This window comes from Eptesicus fuscus, chromosome 13 (genome assembly GCF_027574615.1).
Source record: "Eptesicus fuscus isolate TK198812 chromosome 13, DD_ASM_mEF_20220401, whole genome shotgun sequence".
Lineage (NCBI taxonomy): Eukaryota > Metazoa > Chordata > Mammalia > Chiroptera > Vespertilionidae > Eptesicus > Eptesicus fuscus.
The window spans coordinates 36,513,324-36,529,413 of NC_072485.1; the positions used below are offsets into that span (position 1 = coordinate 36,513,324).

The 16,090-nt window shown below is 40.0% G+C and overlaps 1 protein-coding gene and 1 pseudogene across 4 annotated transcripts in view; one reads left to right on the forward strand and one right to left on the reverse strand.

The window, feature by feature from the left end:
- The window catches only part of TENM4 (teneurin transmembrane protein 4), a 377,541-nt gene that overhangs the window by 57,033 nt on the left and 304,418 nt on the right, over nucleotides 1-16,090 (forward strand). The gene's annotated exons all lie outside the window — the stretch shown is intronic.
- On the reverse strand, nucleotides 3,346-3,462 carry LOC114234587 (small nucleolar RNA SNORA51; annotated as a pseudogene).

Here is a 16,090-nt window from a genome sequence, read left to right on the forward strand (position 1 = left end):
AGTATTCCTGCCCTACCTGGTTTTGCTCAGTGGATAGAGCATCAGCCTGTAGACTGAAGGGTCCTGCATTCAATTCCAATCAAGGGCACATGCCCAGGTTGCAGGCTCGATCCCCAGTAGGGGGCGTGCAAGGGCACCAATCAATGATTCTCTCTCATCATTGACGTTTCTCTCTCTCCCTCTACCTTCCTCTCTGAAAATCAATAAAAATATATATTTTTAAAAAAGTATTCCTTTCCCAGGAGAGGGCCAGCTACCCCATGGTTACTGCAGGCCATGTTTAGATAAACCAGGAAAGGGATGAAGAGGCCTCATATGTATTTTTGTTGTTGATTTCTAAAATGCAGAAAATAGATACAACTTGTATTATTTTAATATTTTTTTAGTTTACTGATATTTGTCTTATGCCTAGCATATGGTCTGTCCTGGAGAATGTTCCATGTTCACTTGAAAAGAATGAACACTCCTTGGGCAGAGTGATCTGTAGCTGTCTGTGAGATCTAACGCACTTATTGTGTTGTTCTACATTCTTGCTGATTTTCTGTCTAGTTTTCTATCAATTATTGAGAGTGGAGTGATGAAAGCACTAATTATTGTTGTTGAATTATCTATTTTTCTTTTGGTTCTGTCAGTTTTTGATTCCTGAATTTTGAGGCTTTGTTGCTAGGCATAAATTGATTTATAATCCTCTTATTTTTTGACATATTGACTCTGTTATTATAAAATATCCTTTTTGTTTCTAGAAATATTTCTTGTCCTAGATCTATTTTATCTGATATTACAGTAGCCACTCCAGCTCCTGTATGTTTTCTGTTCTTATAGTATGTCTTTCTCATATTTTGCTTTCAATTTGTTTGTGTCTTGCAATGTAAAGTATGCTTCCTGTAGACAGCATATATTTGCATCTTGTTTATCTAGTCTAACAATATCTGCCTTTTCATTGGATCATTTAGACCATTTATAGTTAATATAATTTTTGATATTATATTCATATTTTCCACTTTGCTATTTGTTTTCTATATGTCCCTTGTCTTTTTTATTCCATTATTCCTATTCAACTACCTTTTTTTGGTGTTAAATAAATATTTGTAGTGTAGCATTTTAATTCCTTTGTTGATTTTTAACCTAAGGATGATTTAGTGGTTGGTCTAGATATTACGATATGCATTTTTTAAATGATCATAATCCACTCAAGATTAATAACAACTTGATTCCAGAAAAATCTAGGAACTTTGCTTTTAAGTTGACTCCATTTTTTCTCCCTTCTTTGTGCTGTTTTGTGTGTGTGTGAATTAAGTGTTATAATTATTGCTGTATATAAGCTTATGTTTTCAAAAGATGTTAAGAGATGAAATGAGAAAGTAGAAGTAGATTTATCAATTTTTTATAGTAATCTGCATATTTTCCATTTTGATGTTCTTTATTTCTTCCTGTGGATTTAGTACATTCTGGTATCATTTCCTCTCAGCTTGAAAGACTTCATAGGCAGGTCTCTTAAGAACATACTAGGTGTACCAGTTAATAGTGTGGATTTTTTTCAATAGATGGAGTTACGTATATGTTGATATATATGCGATTTGATATGTATGCTATTTTGTTATATTGACAGCAAGCTTCAAAACTTCATATGTCAAATTTGCTGAAGGTGTTAACATCATAGATAATTTTATGCTTAAAAATGTCAAATTTTGTGCCAAAAAAAAGGGGGGGGGCATTTGCGGGAAGTTTTAATTCATTACTTTAAGAAAAAGTTATTGTATACTTTGGGAAGCTTATGGTGAACATGCTCCATCTGAAGATACTTGTGAACACTGTTTAAATGCTTTAAAAGTGATGATTTCAATGTGAAAGACTAAGAATGTCCAGGTCAACCAGAAAAGTTTGAAGGCCAACAATTACAAGTATTATTGGGTGAAGATGAGTGTCAAACTCAAAAACAACTTGCAGAAAAATCAAACATTGCTCAGCAAACAATTTCCAATCATTTACAAGCAATGGGAAAGATTTTAAAGGAAGGAAAATGGGTGCCACATCAATTGAACAAAAGACAAATGGAAAAGCGAAGTCATCAGTAAAATGTTGCTTCAACAGCAAGAAAGTCTTTTTCTGTATCGAATTTTGACTGGCGATGAAAAGTGGGTTTATTTTGAGAATCCCAAATGCACAAAATCATGGGTTGATCCAGATCAACCATCAACATCGACTGCAAGGTCAAATCATTTTGAAAAGAAGACAACGATCTGCGTTTGGTGGGATCAGGAAGGTGTGGTGTATTATGAGCTTCTAAAACCAGGTGAAACCGTTAATACTGATCGCTACTGACAGCAAATAATCAATTTGAACCACACTTTGATCATAAAACAACCAGAATGGACCAGAAGACACGGCAAAGTAATTTTGCTTCATGATAACGCACCATCACACACTTCAAAACCAGTTAAAGACACGTTAAAAGATCTTGCCTGGAAAGTATTAACCCACCCACTGTATTCACCAGACCTTGCTCCTTCAGATTACCACTTGTTCCAATCGATGGCACATGCACTTTCTGAGCAGCACTTCAAAACGTACAAAGACGTGGAAAATTGGCTCTGAATCATTTGCCTCAAAATAAGAAAAGTTCTATTGGGATGGTATCCACAAATTACCTGAAAGATGGGGGAAATGTGTAGCCAGCAATGGACATTACTTTGAATAAAGCACTTTTTAGGTTTCTCTTAAAATTATTGTGTTTTCTTTGATTACAAAATCCACATTATTAACTGGAACACCTAGTATTGTCTCCATCTTTGCTTGTGTGAAAAGTCTTTATCATGCCTTCCCTTTTAAGGATAGTTTTGCTGGACGTAAAATTCTTGGTTGACATTTTTCTTTTAGCTTTTCTGTTCTCTGTTATTTAAGATGAGAAATCAGCCATTAATTGTATTGATGCTCTCTTGTAAACAATGAGTAATTTTTCTCTTATTGTTTACAAGACTTGCTCTTTGGCTTTAATGGGTTGACTATGATGTTTCTATGTATGGATCTCTTTGCATTTATCTTATTAGAGATTCATTGAGTTTTCATCTAATTTAGGAAAGTGTTAGCTATTATTTCTCCAAATAATTTTTTCTGACTTTCCTTTCTCTCTCTCCACTCTTTCTGGGGCCCTAATTATATGTTTGTTGGTATGTTTGTCACCAACATGTCTCTGAGTCTCTGTTCATTTTCCTTCAACTTTATCTCCCCTCCCTCAGATTGAATATTTTCTTTTTATCTATCTTCAAGTTTACTAAGTTATTGTTTTTTAACATCTTGAGTATGCTTTTAAGTTTATTCTTTTTTGTTGTTGTTATTCTTACCTGGTAATGTCTCCCCATTCACAATACAGACCAGACAAAGGGACTGAGCTGAGGTGTATATGGGGTATAAGTTCATTCTTGAATTTTTATTTTAGTTATTGTATTTTAACTCTAGAATTTCCTTTTTCTTTTTAGAGTGTCCATCTCCTTATTAAGATTTTATATTAGTAGATTAATTTTTGCTGTTCTTTCTTTTAATTTCTTAGACGTGATTTCCTTTAGTTCATTGAACATTTTTAGTAGTTGCTTTGCAATATTTATCTTCTAATTAAAACATTTAGGAACAATCTCAGTTTCTATTTACTATTTTTGTTCCTGATTATGGGTCATACTTTCTTTTCTTATTATGCATTGTAATTTTGTTGTTGCTATTATTGGGAAACTGGACATTTTCATTACTACATTGTAGCAACTCTGGGTTCTGCTTTTTCCCCATGAAGATTGTTGTCACTGCTCTTTTTCTCATTGTTTAGCACATATGGGGTAAATCTGTGAAATCTTTCTCTTTCACAATGTAACACTCATGTGTCTTTTAGTTATTTTTTTATTCTTACTTTTAAGTTTCTATCTGCATAGCTTAGTGTCCAACCAATAATTGGACAAAGATTAAGTGCAAACACATCAAGCCAAGTGTTTTGTCAATTGAGTTGTGTGTGGGAAGGCGAGCACATTCAAATTTCAGGTCATTGTTTTGTCTGTTCTGGCTTTTGCTTTCTCCTGGGTCCTTTTGCATCTCCTATATGCCTGCTGACAACTTCAGGGTTGATCAGCAGTGTGTTAATATGTTGGGCCCTCTCTGATCTTCACTATTTGTTCACATATCAGCCAAGCACATGCTTGCCCCAGCCATGACCTCATGTAGTAGAGCCAATGGCTCTCCCTTCTTGTCTGCTGCCAAAGATCATCACTTCCATTGGCAGTGCCACTGGCCATGGCATCACCTACTGCTCCCAATCAACTGAACCACTTCAACCTGAGCAGTCAAGCTACCATCCTCATGGTGACCTTACCCTGGCAGAACCTCTGTGCTGACCAACCTGGAGAGGATAGAAAGGACCCAGGGCAATAACAACACTGTTCTGAGCTAAAGGCAGTGTTTTTAGCATAAACATTTCTGATATTATATATGCCTTTGGTCAGTTTTCAGAGTGTTGAAATGGTCATTTTTTGTAAGTTTTTTGCACTTTATAGTTCCTTTTGAGGGAAGAGTATTTGCCAACCTTCTCACTCAGCCATAGCCAAAAATACCTTCTGTAGTTTCTAATGTCCTTTTATATCCATGGTGGTGCAATGACTCGCCAGTGTCATCCAGCTTGAAACTGGCTGAGCCAGAATTCCAGCTCTGTTTTCTATCTATCTTTCTATCTTTTCTATAGCATGGAGCATGGAGAAGACACCATTGAGTAATAAGCAAGGAATCTGTCTTAGTTGGCTCTGGCTGTTATAACAAAATACCATAGACTGGGTGGCTTAAAACATTAGACATTTATTTCTCATAGTTCTGGAGGCTAGAAGTCCAAGATCAAGGTTCCAACAGATTTGTTTCTTGGTAAAGGCCTTCTTCCTGGCTTGTAGACAGTCACCTTCTTACTGTGTGTTCATATGACCTTTCCTTAGTGCATGGAGAGAGAGATCTGTCTTCCTCTTCATAGAAGGGTACTCTCATTGTGAGTGCCCACCTTCAAATACCATCATATTGGAGCTTAGAGGGTGGGGGTGAAAGAGGCACAAACATTTAGCCCATAACAGAAGCTACCCCAGAACTTTCTCTTGCTGCCTTGAGGCCTAACTAGTTTCATTGGGTCCTCATATTCATCAAAAGCCAAACTTCAGCCCAGCTGGTGTTGCTCAGTGGTTAAGTATCATCCCATGCACAGGAGATCACTGTTCAATTCCCAGTCAGGGGCATATGCGCGGGTTGCAGGCTCGATCCCCAATAGCAGGTGTGCAGGAGGCAGCTGATCAATGTCTCTCTCTCATCAATGTTCCTATCTCTCTATTCCCTTTCTCTTTCTCTCTCTCTAAAAAAATCAATAAAAACATACTTTTTTAAACAAGAGCCAAACTTCAAAGGGAAAGAAACAAAGAATACGCTCCAGCTGTGACTGCTGAGGCCCAAGGCCTTTCTTCTTCTCACCATTAAAATGTGAGCTCAGAGTAAACTTCCTTCCCCTACAGCCACCCTCCTGAGGGGCGCTGCACTCCATCTGTGGGTAGCCCCCGAATTATAACTTTGCACATATTTTGATCTGTATTAAAGTTGTAACAGTCATTTTATTTTTTTCCAGCTACTTCTGTTAAATTGTCCAGCAGAGAAGGATAACATTTGCTTTAAGATCCAGGGATTTATAACTACCCCCATACCAGAGTATTATCTTTTGTGCCAAAGCGAGGACTAATATACTAGTATGCAAACTTTGAAGCCTGCAAGTATTTGCCTAAGTCTCCGGAGAGTAGTCTGAGCTTCCCATTCTTGGAGTGACAGATGCTGCCTTGGAAATAACTGCAGAGCAGTCAGCAGGGGGCAGGGCCTCATGAGGAGAAAGTGCTGAACTACTCTGTTAATGTGCTGTATGACCCTGGGTATTAGGGCCAAGTCCCTAATGATACAGGCTGTTACATATTGAGCACTTACGATACACCAAACATTATGTAAGGAGCCTTACATACAAAATCGGCTATTTTATCAACTATGGTCTCACTGGTGGTAATGTTCCAGATTTCCTGGATGTCTTTCTCAGTGACTTGTGCAAGACCTCCAGCTCAGTCATTGTCTTGCTCAGGGCTTTCTGGAAGACTCTAAGGACCTCCCATGTCCTTAAGAAGGCAGCTCTGGGTTCTTACATCATGCTCCTTGTTAATATTCTCTGTGCCTATAGGCCACTGGGAAGGTGGCACCATGCCTCTGCCCTTAGAGCTGGAGTCCACAGACCACCATACTTCTGTTCAAGGGACTAGCCCTGAGAATTCCCAAAGCTGCAAACCTCAACCTGTCACACTGTCTACAGTGCACTGTAGACATTGTTCCCTAGAGAAAGAGGGAGGACTCTAGACCCAACTCTATGCTAAACCTTGGACCCTAAGTTTCAAAACAGCACTGCTTGGGTCCAGAATATAATAGCTCCTTCAGCTTCTCCATAAGGCTCAGCGCTCCCCTGGGTGTCCTTTGCTATACAACACACTACCCCAAATTCAGTAGCTTACAATAACAGCCGTGTATGATTTCTCACAGTTCTGTGGTTTGACAGGGCACACTGGGGGTCCTGATCAGGGTCTCTCATGAGGCTCCAGTCCTAGGGTGGCTGGGGCTAGAACATATGAGATGGCTGTACACTTAAGGCTGGTGCTGTAACGGTGTCACTTGGAAGTCTGGCACCTTAGTCTCTCTGAGTGGTCTTTCTGCCTGGTTAGCTTGGACTTCTTTTCATGATGGCGGGATGATTAATTCCATTGGCTAAAGTAGTCACAGGGCCAGCCAAGAGTCAAGGGGAGAAAAAAAACCCCACCTTATGATAGGGTTAGTGTAAAAATTTACAGCCATTCTCAAGGCAGTATCATCCCCCAGTTCTTGAGGCTGTTCCCAAGGAAACTTTTGTCTTTGAGAGCTCTCTTCTCTCCCAGTTTATCAGCTGAGCAAATGAACGTCTGAAGCATTAGTGACCCTACATACAGCTCAGGTTAGGCTCAGTGGGAACCACTCCACTGATCTCATATGTGTCTTCCTTCAATCCAACTTGTTAGGTTTTGTTATTCTCCCATTTGTAAATGAAGGAACTAAAAGTCAGAGAGCTTAAGTGATTTGGAGTGATGGCCAAACCAGGATTCAAACTCAGGGCAGCCCAACTCCAAAGGCCAGAAGCTCTTTTTGCTACCCCCACTCTGCTTCTCATCTCTCTGCATCTCAGTCACCTCCAATGTAATTATAAAGTGAAGAACAGAATGATTTTTAAGAACCATGACAACTCTGAAAGTTTCTAATCCTTCTCTTCCTACCACCTTCTTGAAGACATGTGTCTCTACCTGCTGCTTTTCTATAGCTCTGTTGACAAGACTTAACACCACAAGATTTGTTTATAAGTATCTGGTACTATTTTTTTGAAAATCCAAATGGCCCTCATGACACGGTCCTTCAAATTCCTGGTGGAAGAGAGTTAACTTTTAACAGCCCTCCCAGTCTCATTACCTCCCTCCCCCTTGAATACTCCTGAGAGCCTGGAGATATCAAGGATAGGAGTTTTCAGGTTATCACTCCCTTGCTTAAAAGCTTTTCATGGCTCCCCCATTGCCAACAGGATAAAATCTAAACTCTTAACCTGGCACACAAGACCCCTCTAGGTCTGATTTGCTTCTCCATTCTCATATTGCCGCCCTGAGATACTTACAGTTTCCTGTAGATAACGTGTGTCTGGGCCTTTTCGCCATTGTCTAGAAGGCCTCCCTAAACCCCTTCTACTCCCAGTTAACTCTTACTCATTCTTGAAGTCACAGTGTCTATATATCATAAGGAAAGCTAGGCCTAAAAGACTGCCTCTCTCCTCCCAGAGCGCTCCAGGCATAACATTGTCATCTTGCTTCATACTTTATGTTGAAAGTAACTCGTTATTTATCTCTCTCCCCCGAATACTATGAATTCCCTGAAGACAGAAATTGTGTTTTATTCCTCTTTATAACACCAACTTCCTGTACCAGCTCAGCGTCTTGCACAGAGCAGGCATCCAGAGAGTGGTTGAAATGAACACAGATCAGAACAAGATGTAAACTCCATTAGGGCAAGTCTCCATTTGTCTTATTCATCACAAAATCCCCAGTGCATAACACACAGCAGGAGCTCAATAAATATTTGCTACTCGTGCTGTTCCTTCTGCCTGAAATGAGCCTCCTCATTCACTGCATTATGTCCAAATCCTACCCATTCTTCAAGAAACTATTCCAGTTCTCTATTTCCCACAGTTCCATGTTGGCCATGATGGAGTAAATGGAAGTGAACCAACCATCCTATCATAAACAGTTGTAAAAATGAACAAAATATTTAAATTTACCGTGTTCAGATATTGGGACAAAAGGCAACACAAAACTATGGTCTCTAAGAGAAAGAAAATACACAATATGAAAATCCAAATGGCCCTCGTGACAAGGTCCTTCAAATTCCTGGTGGAAGAGAGTTGTCTAGAAGGCCTCAGTTGTCAAGAAGGCTGGTGGTTGCCCCAGCTCTCAGTCTAGAGGAATTTTTTAAAACTGCAGGGACGGAGAGGTCTGACAAAGCACACCCTTCTTATTGAGTTTAGGGCAACTGACAAATCTAAAATTGGTGGGACAGGGTAGTAATGAGAAAGGGTACAGAAATCTACAGGGAGATTCTCTTGAGTCTCTGGACAAAGACTAAGCTTCACATACATGTCATGAAGCTGGACAAAGAACATCTACTGGGGAGAGAACAGCCCTCTGCCAGGAAATAAGACAACTGCCTGCCACTGCTCACACAAGGCTGAGAGATGGATGGTTAAGTTTCAACCATCCAGAATAGAGGCATCAGCTTCTAATAGAGACCCCCAAAATGCCATGCTTTAGGAATAGGGTTACTCTAACAATAGAGTATGAGGTATTTTAGGCCTATTCTAATGAAGCCAAAATAAGCTTTGAAAGGATCAGCTAACCTGCAAGTAAATTGACTGCCTACCTAAACAAAAGCTCAACATTTTTAAAAGAAATAAATAAAAATCCAGACTATAAATATTCTAGCATTTGTAATATGCAGTGTACAATAAAAAATCGCCATATATGTAAAGAAGGTATTTATTGGGCCCATTAATAAGGGGGAAATAAGTCAACAGAAACACATAACAGAGATGATGGAATTAGCAGACAAGAACTTTAAAAAAGCTACTATACATATGTTCAAGAGTTAAAGAAAAATATGAACATAAGGAGTGAGCAAATAAAGAATTTCAATTTAAAAATGGAACCAGATGGATATTCTTTAAATGAAAAAGAAATAACATCTGCAATAAAAATATCGCTGATGGATTTAATAGCAGATTAGACACTACAGAAGAAAAGATCATGAACTTGAATGTGCGGTAATAAAAATTATTCAAGCTGAAGCAGAGGGAGACAAGGAAAAAAAAAGGTTCAAAACAATAAAAAGAACCTCATTGACCTGTGGGACAATATCAAGGGATTTAACATGTAATTAAGAGTCCATTTGGCATGTAATTAGAAGTTTTTAGGATCAATGAAGGTGAGATAAGAGAGAGATGACAGTAAAAATAATTGATAAAATAATGACTGAATTTTTTCCAAATGTGATATAAACTCTAAACCCACAGATCTGAGAAGTTCAACAAACCAAAGGAGAATGAACACAAAGAAAACCATAATAAAAGTTCTAGAAGTCAATTATAAAGAGAAAATCTTAAAAACAACTAGAGAAAGACACAAGTTCCCCTCTTTTCCGTGATTTGTTTTCTCCATCTATAATGCTCCCTCTTCCTCCGGCTTCCCTAATACCTTTTCTTCAGCTCTCCTTTTACTGTTTTGACCATAACTTTGTGGCTATGCCTCATCTTCCCAACAGGATTTTGAGCTTTTTGATGGCTAGGAATCCATCTTGCTCTGAGGCTGTCTTGCCACTAGTTGTTGCTCAATAAATGTTTGTAGAATGAATGTATGAAGTACATGAGTGAATAAAAAGTTACACATGTTGGTTATCAAATCCTGCACCTCTAACCAAACAATTTCTAAGAAGGAGTTGGGTCCAAGTCATTCCATAAGAGAAATACCTCCCCTTTCATAATAATAATATTTTAAATTATAACTTATTAAGTATTCACTGAGTGGGTGGCACTGTTCTAAAGTCCTTTACAAACACCTAATTAAAGTCCTACCATGAGAAAACAAGGGGTTAACAGTTATGTAAATCACCTCAAGTCACATAGATAGTGACTGATGTTGCTGGGATTTTTTCTCAAGGTTGATTTCAAATGCTGAGATTTTCACTACTTTGTTCTACTTCATACTCACAACATATTTCTTAATAATAGGTTTTTATATTTTTACACTTTTGCTCATGTTATTCCTTCTGTCTGTAATGCTGTTTCTCTTATCCACATGGTAAAGTTCAGTTCCGTGGTCAAGGTCACATGGGACACTGACTTTGGCAGAAAAAAATTAGTTCACACCCCAGAAGAAAGAGCCCTTACCAAATGCCCACAGTGTTTATGGCCAAAGGAATCCTGAGATGAGTGAGGCATGTTTTCTGTCCTAAATAAATGCACAGTCCAATCAGAGAAAGAATCCTATGACAAGTGAGATCAGTCCTGGAGAGAAGGAACTCCGGGGACTTGGGCGGCCGTAAACCAGCCTGGAGTGATCAGGGAAGGCTTCCTGGAAGAGGTGATAACTGAGATGAGTCTCAAGGATATGAGGCCTGGCCAAAGTATAAAATACTGTGACAAGAAAAAATCCACTGTGCCTACATGTAAGGACACAATGGCAAAGAAGCCAGAATCTCTTAGAAGCTGTTCATTCTCCCCATTCTCTCTTACCAGCAGGTTTTTTGCAGGTCTCAATTCCTATTCTTTCTCTAAGAAAAGTCTGCAGTAACTCTGACTCCTGCTCAACACATAACACAGGGAATTAAATTCCTTTTGAATGGATCTACTTTAAGAGTGAGAAGTTAATGGCTCACAATTTTTCAAATTTAGGGAAAATCCATAGTTGTCCCAGCTTTATAGCTTGGTATTATTGGATAATCAAACACAACTATTTTCTCAAAATAGAACAGGATTTCCTCTGCCCTCCACCCCCGCCCCCCTTTCCCTTCCCAGCTGCCTCCACAGGCAGGGGCAGAGGGAGGGGGAGCCAGTGTTTTGCCTGAGTCCAGGCCCACATTGCTCTTTTTATTCTAGACTGTATAATTGGTTCTTGCAGACAGAGGTTAATTTCCCACTGTGAATTCCCTACCAAAGTAGCAGGAGTCCTGGGGGAAACCAGAGGAGAAATTGCTTCCAGGTGCCACCTGGTCTCCTTGCAGGGCTGTGAGGGAGGCCACGTTGGAAAGTGCAAAGAGCAAGAGCTTCGGAGGTTCACAGACCAGGGTTTGAGCTGAGCCGCTTCCTAGCCAAGTGCCCTGGGGCTGAGGGTCTAATCTCAAGGCTTTAGTTTGCTCATCTGTAAAACAGGAATATACCACCCTCTTAACCATGGTAAGAGATATAACAGACAGCTCAATGCTATGGGAACAGGCATTCAGCAAATGCCCCTGCCTCTTGGTTGCTGGGGACAATCCTATCACCACCTCTCTTCCTCCGGGAACTCTCCCTGAGATATTCAGGTAACCTGCCTTCCACGTGTTTCCTCTCTGTCAATAGTAGGTAAGAATGTAACGAATACTATTTTTAATCTCAGGAGATGTGAAGTTTAAATGAGAGAATGGCTGAAGAAATTTTAAACCTCTGCATTGAAATATTCTACCGGTATTTCTTAGCAGGGCTTCATTGACATTTTGGGTAGGACATTGTTAGCATCCCTGCTTCCAGGGTTTTGGGTACCAGCAATAGGCTCCTTAGTCATTGTAATACACAAAAACCACCTGCACACAACTCCAGCTACAACCAACGTGCGCACACACACGCACACACATGCACATGCACACGCACATGCACTCATAAGCACTCACACACCACACTTCATCCAAGAAACCACTGCCCTGTGTGACAAACTGATCTCACTGGGCACAGTGTGTCATCTCTGTGTCCTGTGTTTTAAAAGCATTCCTACAGAGCCATTGTTCAGGTGGGGAGCATTATTTTAAATGTGTAATTATTTTTAATATATTTTTTAATTATACACGTAATACATGGTACTTGGAAAAGTAAATCAATAAAGGAGTGTGACAAGTAAATAAATGAACATCCTCAGAATTAACATTTTAAACATTTATACTATATTTTATTATAAAATTAATAAAACCACATGGCTAAAAATTCAAACAGTGCTAAAGGGTATACAATGAAAAGTAAGGCTTTGGCATCAACCCCATCCTGTCATTAACAATTTTATATGTATCTTTCAAGAAATTTCTATACAGAATCATATGTGCATATACATTTTGAAACCGCATAGAATTATATACTCTATTTGCTGCACTTCTAGTTGTTGTTGGTTGATTTTTACTGAATATTGCATGTTAAAGATCACTCCTCAGCAGCAGTTTTAGATCTTTTTTAAAAAAATTTTTACTTTAGAGAGAGGGAAGGAAAGGAACAAGAGAGAGTGAGACCGTGCTTGAGAGAGAGAGAGAGAGAGAGACAGAGAGAGAGAGAAACATCAAGTTGTTCAATTTATTTACACATTTGTTGGTTGATTCTTGCATGTGCCCTGACCAGGGATCTAACCCACAACCTTTATGTATTGGGAAGACACTCTAACCAACTGAGCTACCCGGCCAGGGCTCTTCTCATTCTTTTTAACAACTTCATGAGATTTGTGGCATGCAGGGCCCCAGTTGTTTCTGCATCTTTACTGTTGCAAATAGGGCTGCAGTGTAGACTGCTGTCAGTGTAGTAGGTGGTCCCCTCCATCCCCAGGGGATCCGCTCCATCCCCGGTGCTTGCTTGAAACCACAGAGTGCCAATGCCTACACATACTTTTTTCCTATGCATACATACCTAGGATAAAGTTTAATTTGTAAATTAGTCTCAGGAAGAGATTAACAACAATACCTAATAAAACTTAGGTGAATGTGGTCTCTCTCAAAATACCTTGTTGTACTGTACTTACCCTTCATCTTCTTGTGATGATGTGAGATGATACAGTGCCCACCTGATGAGGTGAAGTGAGTATTGTGGCATAGGCATTGTAACACAGCATTAGGCTATGGCAGTGATTGGCCAACTCATTAGTCAACAGAGCCAAATATCAACAGTACAACGATTGAAACTTCTTTTGAGAGCCAATTTTTTTAAATTTAAACTTCTAACGCCACTTCTTCAAAATAGACTCGCCCAGGCCATAGTATTTTGTGGAAGAGCCACATTCAAGGGGCCAAAGAGCCGCATGTGGCTCACGAGCCGCAGTTTGCCGACCATAGCTGCTATGGTAAGGGTTACTTGAATACAAGCACTATGATACCTCGACAGTCAATCTTATAACCTAGACAGCCGCTAAGTGACAAATGTCCAGGAAGCATCTACAACGTGGAGATTCCGGACAAAGGGTTGATTCACATTCCGGGTGGGATGGAACTGGATGGCACAGATTTCATCACGCTACTCAGAACAGCGCACAATTTGAAACTGATGAATTGTTTATTCCTGGAACTTTCCACTTAACATTTTCAGACCCTTGAACCAGTGTAACTGCAATAGCAGAAAGCAAAACCACGGAGAAGGGGGGACTACTGCGCCAGGTGCAAGGTCCTATGTGGTCCACGGTAACAAGAGGATGGAGATTGGGCAGATTTGGGAGATCGCACCCAGGTGACCCCAGGCTGAGCAGGAGAGACTGGAGAGGCACCTGGCGGGAAGGCAGAATCCCCGGGTTCCAGACTCAGCTCGGCCGCTCTGTCACGCGGGGGGTCCTTGAGCAGGTCTCTTTGGGCCATAGTTTCCTCAGCTATAAAATTAGGAGGTGGGACAAAATGACGTTTACACCTCCAACATACCTGTGAGTCTAAAACGGCAAATATAAGTTCTAAAATGATACGTGGGTCCAATAAATGGGGTGGAAATACCATCATTTTCATCCTCATGCTGGGCCACGGCTGCATTCATCAAGCACTGCCACTTAGAAGAGAGGGAGCATTCAGGGAGGGTCTTCACGGGACAGACAGGAGGACTGGAAAACCCCTCTGAGGTGAGTGAAGAGCTGGGGTTGTGTAAGCTGCAGATGAGAAGACGGAGCTGCACGTTAATTACTCTGAATGCATGGCAGGGCTTCTCTAAAGAGAGTTCTTAACACCTGTTCTTCATGTCCTCGAAAGATGAAACAAAAGAGAAGCAGCTGAATTGGAAGCAGCAGAAGTTTGAGTGGGTTGGGAAAAGATTCATTTGATGATTAGGATGAAACAAAAAATAGAAAGTGCAGTGCTACCAAAGAAGAATGTGTGCATCTCTAACTCTGGATACATTGGAACGCAGTCCAAACATCTGCCTGGAGACTGGACAACGGGGCCAAATATATTTCTAGATCTTTTCCCACATCCTGTGATTCTTTAAATGCTAAGTTCTGATCAAAATGTAACCCCTGGTTAATGTGAACAGAATCAGGCAAATTTTGACAGTAATGATTAACATGCTAATGAAGAGAGTTGATATTAAACACAACTGAATTATTGATATGCTCTGGGGTCCAATAGGGCTAATTTATTAATAAGTTACAGATTTTTATTTCTTCTTTGCAAAATTTGACATTATTCAGGTTTAGAGGATTAAGGTTAGGAGAATACAACTAAAGTATGCAATGACTGAGGTCTGGGCCTTAACTGTGTGCATAACAAGCACAAAATAAAATGTTAAAGGCAATCGTATAGGCCAGTGAACAAATTAACAACAGGTTTGTGTTGAGAAACAGCCACCACAATTGTAGTCTTCAGGCAAGATTATTGGCTTTGCGATTCCTTTAAGCTTTAAGCATATCTGTGAGGCCTGTCATTTAATCCAAATGACCCTTCTCCTACTACTAGTTTTCAATTGCTATGTAACAAATTACCCCAAAATGTAACCGCTTAAAACAACATTATTTCATACAGTTTCTGTGAGTCAGGAATTCACAAGCTGCTTCCCTGAATGGTTTGACTGGGTATCTCAGACAGGGTAACAGTCATCTGAAGACCCGACTGGGGTGGGAGGGTCTGTTTCCAAGATTGTAAGCTATCTTACCATCAGTTCCCTCATCTATCAAATAGCTAATAGTACCTACATCTAAGGGTATTATGTCAATGAGATAAAGTAAATGAAGTGCTCACACAATGCCCACATTAAAGGAATTGGCCTGTGATCATAACAACTATTTTTATTATTTCAAGTACTTTTACATTTACCATATTGTCAGCTATGCATTTTTATTTGAGCTCCGTGAGAATTTTTTGAGGAATCACATGCATACATTAAAGTGTTCAAGTATACTTAAGTGACAGATTACAAAGTAGCCATCCCTATAGCAATAATCCAGATCAAGATATAAAATGTTTTCAGTAAACCTTCATGCACCTTCCCACCCTGAGACAACCACTATTGCAACTTCTGTGAATATTGCTTAGTTTTTCCCACTTTTGAATTTTATAGCAATATACAGTACATAATATCTTTTATTAATTTATTTTTCAATTAAAGTTGACATACAGTTTTATATTGTAGTTTCAGGTGTACGACATAGTGATTGAACTTTTATATAACCTACTAGAGGCCCAGTGCACAAAATTCGTGCACGGGGGTGTGTGTTCCTCAGCCCAGCCTGCACCTCTCCAATCTGGGACCCCTCAAGGGATGTCCGACTGCCCGGTAGGATCGGGCCTAAACGGGCAGTCGGACATCCCTCTCACAATCCAGGACTGCTGGCTCCCAACTGCTCACCTGCCTGCCTTCCTGATTGCCCCTAACCACTTCTGCCTGCCAGCCTGATCACCCCCTAACCACTCCCCTGCCAGCCTAATTGTTGCCTAACTGCTCCCCTACCAGCCTGATTGATGCCTAACTGCTCCCTGCTGATTGCCCCTAACTGCCCTCCCCTGAAGGCCTGGTCACCCCTAA